The following is a 12,626-nucleotide window of genomic DNA, read 5'->3' as shown; positions in this document are numbered from 1 at the left end:
ATGTCTGTCTTGTAAACATTTGGCCTATTTTATTTCCTGAACGTCATGTTTTAGCATATGATTTATGCTCGTCTAAATGCAATATTTCCTCTTTTGTTAATAATATTAAGAATGTGGAAGGGTTGTGCTAAATATTTTTCTTAGGGTAATTAATGTAAAAGCAAATCGGTGAGTGTTATTTTCAGGGCTTTATACCATAACAAATGCCTTAAAATTCAACAAATTTGAGATATTTTCAGGACCGAGTTCCACATTGATTTTCTATAAGAGTTTAAGGAGAAGTTTGGGATATTCACACCATTAAGAGGAGCCACATACATTTGACTCCATATCACATGTCACACTCACACAACATATCTAAAGTGTGATTAAAAAGCTACAATATAACAATTTTAATTATTTGAGGCGCCGTTTTTCCTATATATAAACACATTGGCGTTTTGGATGTTTCAACCGACCCTGGTCTCAAATTATCAGAGGATAGCCAGGATATACTAATCGTCTTTGGTGCTTTTTTAGCGTCTTGCTTTTATATAATTTTATTACATTTATTTTGGCTAAACATGTGCGGGTAATTGAAGTCCGTGGTGCCTGACGTCGGCAGGGCTATTCCTATAGTTTCCTGAATAGGAAAAGTTCGCGACAGTCAGAAATAAAGGCTTCGTGTCCCATGAAGCTCGCCGCAAACTTTTTCTCTGTGTCACTGTGTGGGCGACGTCCGATATTCATCTATAAGACAAGTCCATTCTACTGGCTACATTGTGCGCGTAACAAACTGCGTCTGAACTCATCTCATCACAAATCTCTCTCTCTCTCTCTCTCTCTCTCTCTCTCTCTCTCTCTCTCTCTCTCTCTCTCTCCCCCTTCCTCTCTCTCTCTCTCTCCCCCTTCCTCTCTCTCTCTCTCTCTCTCTCTCTCTCTCTCTCTCTCTCTCTCTCTCTCTCTCTCTCTCTCTCTCTCTCTCTCTCTCTCTCTCTCTCGCTCGTATCTCCTGTCTGGGAGGGGGAGGAGGGGGGAGTCCTGCCTCTTGCCTTCCCTCAGATCAATGCCCTGGCCAGCCACTCACTTTCTGATGTTGCACGACGGGAAATGCTTTGAATACTTGCGACATGGCTGCTCGCATTGATTGCCAAGATTGACAGCTCCGAACCATCGTCTTCTCTTGTCTTCAGAAGAAAGTGAGGGGAAGATAATAGAACAGATTAACAACAAAACAACAGATCAGATACTTTGCCAGTCTTGACAGCAGAACTTTCATTGACAGAACGGGATCATCCCCTCATATGGCCCGTGGAAACAGACTTTAGTTTTTCGCTCAACAGATGAGATAGCCCTCAGTGATTTCCTACAAAGTAGCCTATAGTCTAGAGATCGACACGCACAGGATAGCCCACAGCGAGGACACTGCATTATTCTGTCCACAGACCAGCCTCATCAAGGTAATAACATTTTATTTCTGTAGTTTCTGAACATGTTACGTTTCGTAAAACTGCGTTATCATTTAACCATCGTGTTTGGGTTTCTAAAGGGTTTACCGTGATGTTCAATTCAACAGCATCTGTTGGCGCGCGAATTTTTGCGTTTTATTATAAAAGTTAAAAGGTAGTTTTTTTTGTACTTTTTATAACAGGTTAAAAATGTGTTGTTTAGTGCGTCGTTTCTCACGAGGATCAAAGTAGACGCAACACGCGAGCGGCGCGTTGGAAGTGGATGAGCAGCACTTTCGCGTCTCTGAATCAGTATCAGCTCTGTTCTTCTATTCTATTCCAACTACATCCTAATAAAAAACTTCAACTATACAACTAATCATAATCAGTATGTTGACAACCGGTTGTTTATTGCAGTTAATACAGCCTATAAATATCCGCGTGTGGACCACAAACATGTCTTTAAAGTCCGAGGGGGAAAAACTGCCAGATAGGGGAGGGCGGGGTAGGTTGTGACCCTTTTTGCTTTTTACTCGATTACAAAATAAACACTTGCTCGATTATGACAAAAAAATGTAAAGTTAATAACTTGGATCTGTCTGTGAACTGTTGGCCGTGTTTTTTAAAATTAAATCTCAAACATAAAAGCCACAATTTCACTTTAAAAATGGGTATGCGCGCTGGAACAACCGACCCCGTTGAGGGGATCGATTGTTCCCATCTACATTGGTCGTTTGAAGTCACCGGCTGTTTGTCGTTGACCGTAATTAACAATGTCGCGGTGTGATATTATTGAACTTGATTTTTTTCATGTTAAATGTTCACTTTCCTCGGGTGTTTGCGTTCATATAATATAGCAAAGAACTTTTATTCTCTAGCCTAGGTGGCAGTTTCACGTTTTGTCCACACAGCGGTACCCTTCATTGACAATGACGTGCGCTGTTTCCCCTCTTTTCTCCCCGGATGTCTCCGGATGGGAAGCTTTAACAAGTTTCTTATGTATCTTTCCTTATGTTCTCATTCTATCCGTCCCTTTAAAGTTCTTGCTCCTCTGCCTGGTTTGTGAAACTTCAGATTGGGGTTTGCTTGCTGCTTCACATGAATGTGAAGTCGAGAGTTGTCGTCCCCCGTTAAGGCTGGGAATGTTGGAAGTGTGTGCAGTAACTTTCTCTCGAGGTCAGGGGGAATTGACCTTTAAAGAATGCACACGCCATAAATTTAATTCAACAACTCAACAACAGGCTTGTCTATTTAGAGACAATACACTTGAACACAGTCTGTGGCTTCCATTCAGCCTCACATCTCTCTGACCATTGCTGCTCATAAGGCATACAGTAAGTTTTACAGTTGAATTAATAAGGATAACTTAATAAGGATTAATTGTTTTCTTGCTTTCGTAGTTTTATAGACCCATCTACGCATGCTTTGCCTTCTTTGAAGTTAATGCAACAATTCGCTATTATGTGTAAACGCCTTTTATAGGCCTGCATATACCTTCAAAATAGTTTTGGGATTGGGAGTTATTAGGCTAACTTTTATATTTGAACACATTGCAAGAAAATGTTTATGGTCGTCAAGGTAAAAATGCATAGGCATCACTAAATGGAAAATAATTTAGCCTGTAGAGAAATATGATGGGGAATCGAGAGCACTAAATGGAATGCAGCCTGAGTGAACTTATATGTGCTGTACGAAGATAAACCATCATTTTAAGCGTATTTCACAAAATTAGACCGGGTTCCAGCATGAGATAAAATGAAGGGTTTCTCCACCAAAAATGCTGCAGGAGTAACGATAACAATTTTATTAAGAATTGAATCAGCTTATGGGAGTTTTCTAAAAAACTAGACAGTTCTTGGTGTCCTTTTGCAGAGGGGTCAGTGCACGACGTATAGGCTATTCAAGCGTTTTCTTTATTTTTCTGATCATTTTATAACATATTACCAGGTGCAAGAAGTGCCCACTCAAATGTTTTTCATCATCATCATTTTCGTATTTTGTTCTGCGTGTCCGTAAAAGTCCGTGGCGTTTAATAATACATTCTTAACTGATCGAGGCAGACAGAGTGAAAAACAATCCCCCCCGTCCGTCTCGTTGTAAAGTTGATATCGTAATGGTATTTTGTTTTGAACAGTTGCTGTTAGGCTGTGAGTGCGAGTTCCCTCATAAGGTAAGGTGGCACTGGAGACCATTGGAAGCCTAAATGGCACATTTATAATTAGACCGACTGACTGCCCATTCAGCACATTGTCCTGATTGCTAGACAGACAGACAGGGACCAGCGTTGCCAGATTGTGCGAAAGAAATAAGCAACCAGGTCTAGGAAAAACGAGCCCAAAAGAAGCAACTATAGGCCACATGAGCACTTTTAAACCTATATGCATCGGCTATTTGAAAATAGCCGATCTACAAGCTCACAACGAGCTTGTAGATCTGCTATTTTCAAAAACTCGCGATAAAAATGTGGAATATTTTGATTTTTTTAAAAACATTCTAACAACACAAATGCTCCATGCATGGCACAAAACACTTGAATGAAAATATTTGAGAACCACTGGTTTAAATAATAATGACACATTTTGGAAGCAAGCCTAAAAATAAGCAAGTAGACTTTAGAAACAAGCCCCAAAAAACCGCAATCCACCAATTTTTACAAGCAACTTTACAGAAAAACAAGCCAAAAAGTCGCTTATAAAAAGCCGACATGGCAACACTGTCAGAGACACTCGGCTCTGTCTAAGGACTCACTGAGGAGAGTGTCTCTGTCAGCCGGTCAACTCCGCCAGCGTGCCGCTCTGAGATAATCGTAAATAATATATTCCCCAAAATACATATTGTGAAAAAAATTTGCCCCCCCCCCTTCAAGACACATGATGACGTTTGGTCAAAATTGTTTCAAAAAGTCAAAAAATATGACTTTTTTGACAGCGTTGCTCTGAGCCGCTCACCAAAGAACGTCAGCACATCACTGCACTTATGGCTGCTATTCAGACATCTATAGGCTAGTATATTTTCAATTATAGAGAAATATCCGCTTTTCATCATTCATACATAGGGTCACCTTCGCTCCTCTTCAAAAGTCTTCAACGTGAACGTGCTCTTTAAACACTGAATACACTGTAGCATATTTTAACAATTGTATAAAAGGTGCCAATTACGAGTTAATTGTTTTCATTATTTTTGGGTAATTAGGCTTCACGGGTCAGTTCTTTCGCATTTATTTTGAACAGAAACAATTAAAACACAAATGCTGCCATGAGGGGTGGTTCATAATTATTGCACCACACTATGGTTGTTCATCATATTCATGTCGTCTTCATTTTAACATGTTATCCACTTTAATAAATGTAAGTTACACTGGACCTTACATGTTTTCTTTTCTGCATTATATTTTTAAGGACTATCTACGAGTGGAACTCGGGGTGACTTATGGTTTGGCAAGACTGAAAGTGGTCAACATTTCCGAGCTGGAACCGGCATAAGATAGAGAGACTGCACACTGACGCATGTAAGTTCAAAGATTTTAAGAGTGCATTTTGGCATGGGGAAAAAGCATGCTCTGACACCTGCGCCGCTCCCTCTGTAGAGAGAGAGACCCCGCACTGTGTGCGAGATCAATGTCTCTGTGTTGCAACACAGAAATTGTTATCGGCTCTGTGGTTGTAATAAAACATTGTGAGTGTTGAGCTTTATTAATTGTTTTAGTTGTTTTGAATTATCTAGTCCTCTTTAGTTGAGAATGAATATTGCAATAGATCAATATCTCACTGAGACAATGTTTAACCATCCCAAGAACAATACATTGTGTGGGTTGTGAATGTTTAGGAATGTATTTTACAGATAAGCTAGATCATTTATAGGAAGCATTTGCTTAAGGTAATCAACCCACCTGCCTTACAAACAATTTGAGGTAACCTAGCAATTAGTGAGGGGAACCCATTAGGATATGTTACAGTGTATATTAGGAGACATTGCTTCCTTTCCTACACATGTTTTTATTTTTTGTAATTCTGGTGAATGAGGAATCAGAATAGTATGTATAAGACATTTTCATGAAATATAATTAAAATAGACTAAGTGAATCGGAAATAAAGGCTTCTGCTTCAGCCTTGTAGCTCCACGAAACTCATAACAAACGTCTGGTTTATTAACGGTTAAACTTCAGTCTGGAAAATTCATCTTTGAACCATGAAATGCAGCAAATGGACATTTTGTTTTGTGTTAGTTTAATTTTATGGCTCTGCTCTTCTTGTAACAGGTTTATCCGTAGCTTATAAGCTTGCCATAAGAATTCTATCAGCACCATCTTTTGCTAAGCAGATCTTGCTTGTCTTGTTGTTGAAGGAACAACTCTCTAGCAGCACAGTTCAGGTTGGAACTACAGCGCAAATGATTGTGATGTATTGTAGTAGCTTATGCTGTAGAATAAAATGAAAGAAAGAGTGAGAGGACTCAGATTAGTTTTTATTTTTCCCAGGTGTTTGCAATTGTCATTACTTTTATTATAGAGCCTTTATGTGTGTGTGTGTGTGTGTGTGTGTGTGTGTGTGTGTGTGTGTGTGTGTGTGTGTGTGTGTGTGTGTACGTGTGCGCGTGTGCGTGCGTGTGCGTGTGTGCACAGACTTTTGCGGTACCTTTCATTTACGGTACCTTTCATGTCCCAGATATTTTGCAAAAAACTCAGCTCCCTCTTGAAATTGATGACATTATTTAAATTTAAATATCAAAAGAGTATGTCTTGATTATATTGGATCACAAAGGTCATACCTATATTGTGGCAGGGAGTGAGCAGATAACACAGTAAAATCCAGAGTGTTAATGTAAGGGTCCATTTGGTTCCTTTTTGTGCACTCTCAGAGTTAAATGAACACTGTCACTGATGATTTTACTGTGTAGAGAGGGGGAGATGGTTGAGCGGTAAGATACTAGTGTCATGGTCTCCTTGTGGCAGTGGAGGGCGTGCAGAGTGACTGGTAAGTGCCAGGCAGCAGAGACCTAATGATAAACAAGATGAGAGGTAAACAACAGCAGGCCTGGTGTAGGTAGAGGAGAGTGGAGCAGAAGGATGGAAGACTGCAGGAGATAATAAATGTAGCAGCACATGTTGTGACATCTGTCTTTCTAAGTGTTATCTAATTTGCAGTAGGATATTTCAACAATGATCAAAACTGATGAGAGTGTGCCGGAACCGGGATTTTGTGTTTGTCCGCCCCCCCCCCCCCCCCCCCCCTCCTCATGACTTGCCGTTTCACTTCCACCATGATGTTCAAATGTTGTTGTTTTATCAACATAGGATGCTGGCATTGCACAATACTTTGTAGAATTTAATTCATTCTAGCAGTTTTCTATAACTCAGACAGACTCAAAGTCTTGATCAAAACACCTCTCCCGATATATATCGAATTAGCCTGTATGCGTAATGTAATCTGCAGAGACATTTCTATCTTTGGAGCTCTTTGTGGTATTAGGTAAACCTATATGATTCTGCTTATATGGTGGGGAGAGCGGACCTCTATTTGACAGAAGTGGCTCTGTGCTAATACTGTAGTGTACAGTAACAATCTGTGCCTTCTCAGTTAGAGCCATTCTCACTCCACATAGATGAGACCATCTTGAAATATTGATGAAATCAATGGCTCCACTGACTCATCCACATCAAACAATAGGGCATGTAGAGGTTAGCGAGACACCGTCACCATCTCGAATGGAAAGCTTCAACTCACTGTAAGAACATAAAGTTGGCTGGATTAATTATTCTTTTCTTTTTTTTTAACTCATTCAGATTTAGATCTAGGTTTAGCGGTCATACAGTGTTATTAACATATTTTACATTTACAGTATGTTTTTTATGATTAGAAAATTGGTTGAGTATTTTTTTAAGGACAAGTAGATAACAGCTGAGCTCCATATTAATTAATTTTATATTTGATAATACTCTATGCATAATTTAACTCACACATAAAACAAATGGATAAATAACCACTGAGGATATATATATATATATATATATATATATATATATATATATATATATATATATATATATATATATATATATATATATATAAACACACACACACACACACACACACACACACACACACACACACACACATATATATACACACACACACACGCACACATAAAATGTGCATTTCTTCTCAGGAACATTATAATTGCACAAGTAACTTAAGTGGCTCATTTTGATCAGTATCATTCACTCGCCCACTGAATATGTTTTTCTCAAAATAATTGGACAGTTTCTTTTAGTCCGTAGCATAGTTATGCATAATTAACTTGGACTTCAAAATGCAACTGTCCTGGCTATGGTAAATAGCCGCTGTTGAATTGGTTTTATTTATATTTTTTAAAATCACACATTAATATGTAGAATTAATTGGAAGGGCCTGGTCGCCGTATGTTTTTGACACAGGTCTGGGACTGTAATCAGGTGGAAGAATTAGTGGAGCTCATTGTTTTTGATGGATCACATGAAGATTTGCACACTGCCTGTGTGAAGATAGTTGCTTCTATTTCCATATCAAAGAGGCCCACAGTGCAGTCGGGCAGTAATTAAAATGTGGTGGATTTTGGAGCCACACACACATACACACACACACGCACGCACGCACGCACGCACGCACGCACGCACGCACGCACGCACGCACGCACGCACGCACGCACACACGCAAGCACGCACACACGTGCGCACATGCACGCACACGCACGCACGCACGCACACACACACACACACACGCGCGCACGCGCGCGCACACACACACACACACACACACACACACACACACACACACACACACACACACACACACACACACACACATTAACAGAGAGCATACAAACCAAGGCTGAACATTGTCAGGCTGCGTGAAAAGGGTGCAGGTGGTTGACTCTTACATATAAACTCCATCAGAAGCTGTCACTCACTGCCATGCATGCAGTCCACGGCATTCCTTTTCCACAGAATTCTGGATCCAATCGAATGACATTTTATTGCAAAGTCAGCTTTCTGCCTTTCCTATGGCAGCTGTTTTTTAGTCAAAGTTTGAATCATACTGGATTCATATTTTTGCCTCTCTTTCCATGGTTTTCATATATTTTACATGTTTTCATATAGACTGGAGATACAACTTTTATTTCTATTTGTAAAATTATGCTGACTGTTATTTGTTTCTTCCCTGGGTGACCTTGATGCATAACAAATAAATGACAAGTGGACAGAGGTCTCCAGCTCCTAATTGGATTGTTAGGTGGCCCTTTGTGATCACGGTCCTTTTAGAATTGAAGAAGCTCTGAAGATCTGAGATTGTGTCTTGTGAGTGAACGAGGGAAAAGAGATTAGTGTAAAGCCTCATATATATTCCATAGTACGACAGTGTCACTTGACAAAAAGAACAGATCTACAAACTAACAATGCATCACACCACGAGGCGGTAGTAGCTTGTAGATCTGTCCTTTTTGGCAAGCGACACCCTCGCGCGATGGTGTATAATTTAAGCTTAACGCGGGTCCTTGTGCTTCTCGCACACAAAGGCATAGAACAGCTCTTTCCTTAAGATCCCCCCATTGTGTTTGGATCAGGCCTTCCCATGGGCAAGCCACTGCCGAGGCCTCTACGAAAGACCTCTACGAAAACATCTAACTACGTGCAACTTGAGCAGTTCTCAGCATGGAGAAGGTTGATCTTGACGGGATTTGAAGAAAGACAGAAATACGTAGGAAACGTAGAAAAAGTCAGTGCAAGGTTGGTGTTAGTAAGTTGAAATTGTAATTGGAGTTGCCATTTCAGATTTAATAATGTCTGATGCTTAATGTTTGGTTAATGATTCCCAGTGGTAGGAATAGATTTCCCTTGCTTGTGAATCACCATACGCCTCGTGAACATTAGCACATAGTAGGTAGCTAATACAAACACTAGAGGAACCCAGGCTTCCTGATGAACTGAATACGTCAGGCTTGATCACTCATACGTCATCTTCTGTGTTTTACGGTAAAATATAATTGATCCAGTGTGGGTGTATGCATTCCAGAGTAGAGGAAGGCCATTCCCAACACTCCTCCACTGGTCCCCATTCAGCGTAAATGCTCAACCATTAGACATTAGCCAGTAGGTGGAGGTTGACAGCCTGCGTGGTATTTGCCAGCATGATCTGACATGAGATGTAAAATATGCTCCATGGTTGTGACTTAAGCCAGCCAATCTGGGTTCTGTACTCCCCAGTCCAACCTAAAGGATGCTGGGAGTGGCTTTGTTGGCATGTGACTTTTAGTAGATTAGATATGGCAAGTTACATTGTATATTATGCATATGTACTGTGTGTGTGTGTGTGTGTGTGTGTGTGTGTGTGTGTGTGTGTGCACGTGTGCGTGTGCGCACGCATGCACGCATACAGTACATGTTCATGCAAGGTTCAATGTATATGTCACAGGGAAATTGGCATTCCAGGGAAATTGAAAGAGGAGCGCTCGCTTTTAGGCGCGGGTCTTCGGCGCGAGGCGGGGCTTTTCGAGACAGGGTTTTTTACGCGAGGCTCGCGAGGAGGAGGAGGAGGCGCGAGGTGGGGCTTTGATACGAGGCAGCGAGAGGAGGAGGAGCAGGCGCGAGGCGGGGCTTTGATACGAGGCGGCGTGAGGAGGAGGAGGAGGCGCGAGGCGGGGCTTTGATGCGAGGCCGACCTGGCTTTTGTTGTTCCCCCCCACATAGCAACCAGGAAGCTACGCTAGGGGAGCGCTGAACACGCGTTCACACGCACACGTGATAATAGTTATTGTCCATGTCATTTCCAGCAATGGGATGGGTCTGAATCACATGTCAGCATGTCTGGATTTTACCAGAGAAGAAGTCAGGTAAGCCTCTGATTGACTGGGCTGTTTGTGGTTGGCCTGAAGATCTGTGGTTGGTCAGTTAATTTGTCTGTCACAGATTATTTTGTTCTTAGAGGCAGTCCATAATCACTTTTCAATAGTTGTGCCCCAGACGTTAGATATCTAATCGTCTGGCTGCTGTGAGACTAGTCATGTGTCAACTACGGACTGTAGCAAACATGATCGACTGTCACTGTGGACTTGTATTATATTAGTTCCGTTTTTTGTTTCACAGTGCACGTGTTGTTGGGTTCATTAGGTTTAAAAAAAGAAAGACTTAATGAAAAAAATTAAAAACATTGTAAAGGACTATTCTGTGTTTCCTCCCTCTAAACATGGACCTCTCCAGACATTGTGTTCAAGCCCCGATCAACTGCTTGTACGTATTATAGAACAGCCTCGCCTAAAACAGGCAGCAAAAATTATATGGAAAAGAAAGGACATATTCAGCTTGGAATCAGATTCCCAACCGTTTTTGTGTGGAAAATGGTCATGTGCAATGCCAAAAATGAATCAAAGTGACAAAAGAGGGAGGGTGGGGGGTAGGAGGGAAAGTTCTGATGAAACTAACCAAATAATTTAGTTTTGTCCAAAAGCAGGTCTTTTGTTTCTTTCCTGAATAATATTTTTTACACCGACTTGGATTAGTTTCAGGGCTTTGCCTTCAGTGTGCACTATGAGAAAATGGGTTCAGCAGACACAACCACAAGTTCTCTCTCTCTCTCTCTCTCTCTCTCTCTCTCTCTCTCTCTCTCTCTCTCTCTCTCTCTCTCTCTCTCTCTCTTCTGTCTTTATTTCTCTGTCTGAGAGAGGGGAAGCAGTGTTGAGGTCCGGTTGGTGGAGAGACTGTCTAAGAGCAGATTGTCAGAGACTTCCTCACACAAAAGACTGTGCAGATAATGATGTTAGTGTTCACATTGTGCCTCCCTGATGAAGTGCAAGACTGAAGACTGAAGCTGGTTTCCTCTCTAGGAAAATGTTTTTTCTACTGACCTACACGTGACTTAAATCTTTTCCAACCGTTAAATCTAATGCGTATTGTGGTCATATTAGAGTTAGAAAACGGTAGATAACTTCTGTCTTTTCGTCATAAACCTATACTCTACCAGATGCATGGTCATGTGAGACATCTGAGCTAATCTCTCTCAATTCCATTGCTTACCTCACCATAGCCTTTATATGGATAAGCTCCATGGAAAGTTAATCACAATATGTCCCAAATGACAGAGTTCTCCTGCCTCATGTACTGTGGGATAGCCTAAATTGGTCCAAGGTTTTTCTTAATTTGTCACCCCTGCTCTTTGTGCCAGTATAATACAACTATATATTCTATATAACCAATTGAGTTTTGTAACTTAAAACAAGTAGATCGAATCTAAATGAAATGAATACTCATCTGCATGCTCTTTTGAGGTTCAGAGATGTTTATTTTCCCATGAGTAGCCTCGTTATTTTGGAGGAATAATTCCGTCATAGGTCAAGCTACACTTGTTTGTAAGCAAAGTGCAGATAGCTCAGTGCCACAGAGAAAGTATGGTCTTTGATAATAATTTTTTGAATGGGACTAAAAAAGAGAAATCTGCTGAAATGATGGAGAAAGCTTGTGGTTTGGCCCTCGCACTACATTTTCCCATGAGCCTCTTTGACAATCAGAAGGGATACGCCACCCGCCCACATGCAACACACACACAAATGCAAGTGCGCACGCACGCATACATGCACGAACACACGCACGCACGCACACACACACATACACACGCACACGCACACACACACACACACACACACACACACACACACATACACATACACATACACATACACATACACATACACATACACATACACATACACACACACACATACACACACACACACACACACACACACACACACACACACACACACACACACACACACACACACACACACACACACACACACACAGTGCCGTTGTCTGCCAGGCGGTAAGTGTGTAAAATCCTCCCTGGGAGGAGTCTTGTCAGGGGGAGCGTGACTGTCAAGAGGGGAGTGAGGGAGGGACCGAGGCGGTTCTGGAACAACCTCAGCAGGATGGATGGACTATGATGATCCACCACCACAACTCACTGCTGAGCCAGAAAAGGATGAAGTTATTACCTTAGATTTATTGAAGGTGCTGTAAGTGATATTTTGTTTTGTTAAATCAAGATCCATATTCTGATAGTAATCATTGCTAGTGTTTGTTCAGTAACGAAGAATTTCATCCAACCAGGAGAGAGAAATACTTTTTTCAGCTTATATTTTATAGTGTTCCAGTTCCAATTTTGTCTACAA

At 41.1% G+C, this 12,626-nt stretch overlaps 1 long non-coding RNA gene across 1 annotated transcript in view; it reads left to right on the top strand.

Moving 5' to 3' along the window:
* The first annotated feature begins 1,079 nt into the window (after window positions 1-1,079).
* LOC308091794 overlaps window positions 1,080-12,626 on the top strand; it is a 27,508-nt gene continuing 15,961 nt past the window's right edge. The window contains exons 1-2 of the long non-coding RNA XR_013933742.1: window positions 1,080-1,439; window positions 4,826-4,935. This is a non-coding gene — a long non-coding RNA (uncharacterized lncRNA). The remainder of the gene's footprint in view (window positions 1,440-4,825; window positions 4,936-12,626) is intronic.

This window comes from Gymnoscopelus braueri (assembly GCF_963280865.1).
Source record: "Gymnoscopelus braueri genome assembly, chromosome: 1".
NCBI lineage: Eukaryota > Metazoa > Chordata > Actinopteri > Myctophiformes > Myctophidae > Gymnoscopelus > Gymnoscopelus braueri.
This window is presented reverse-complemented; position numbering and strand designations above follow the sequence as displayed.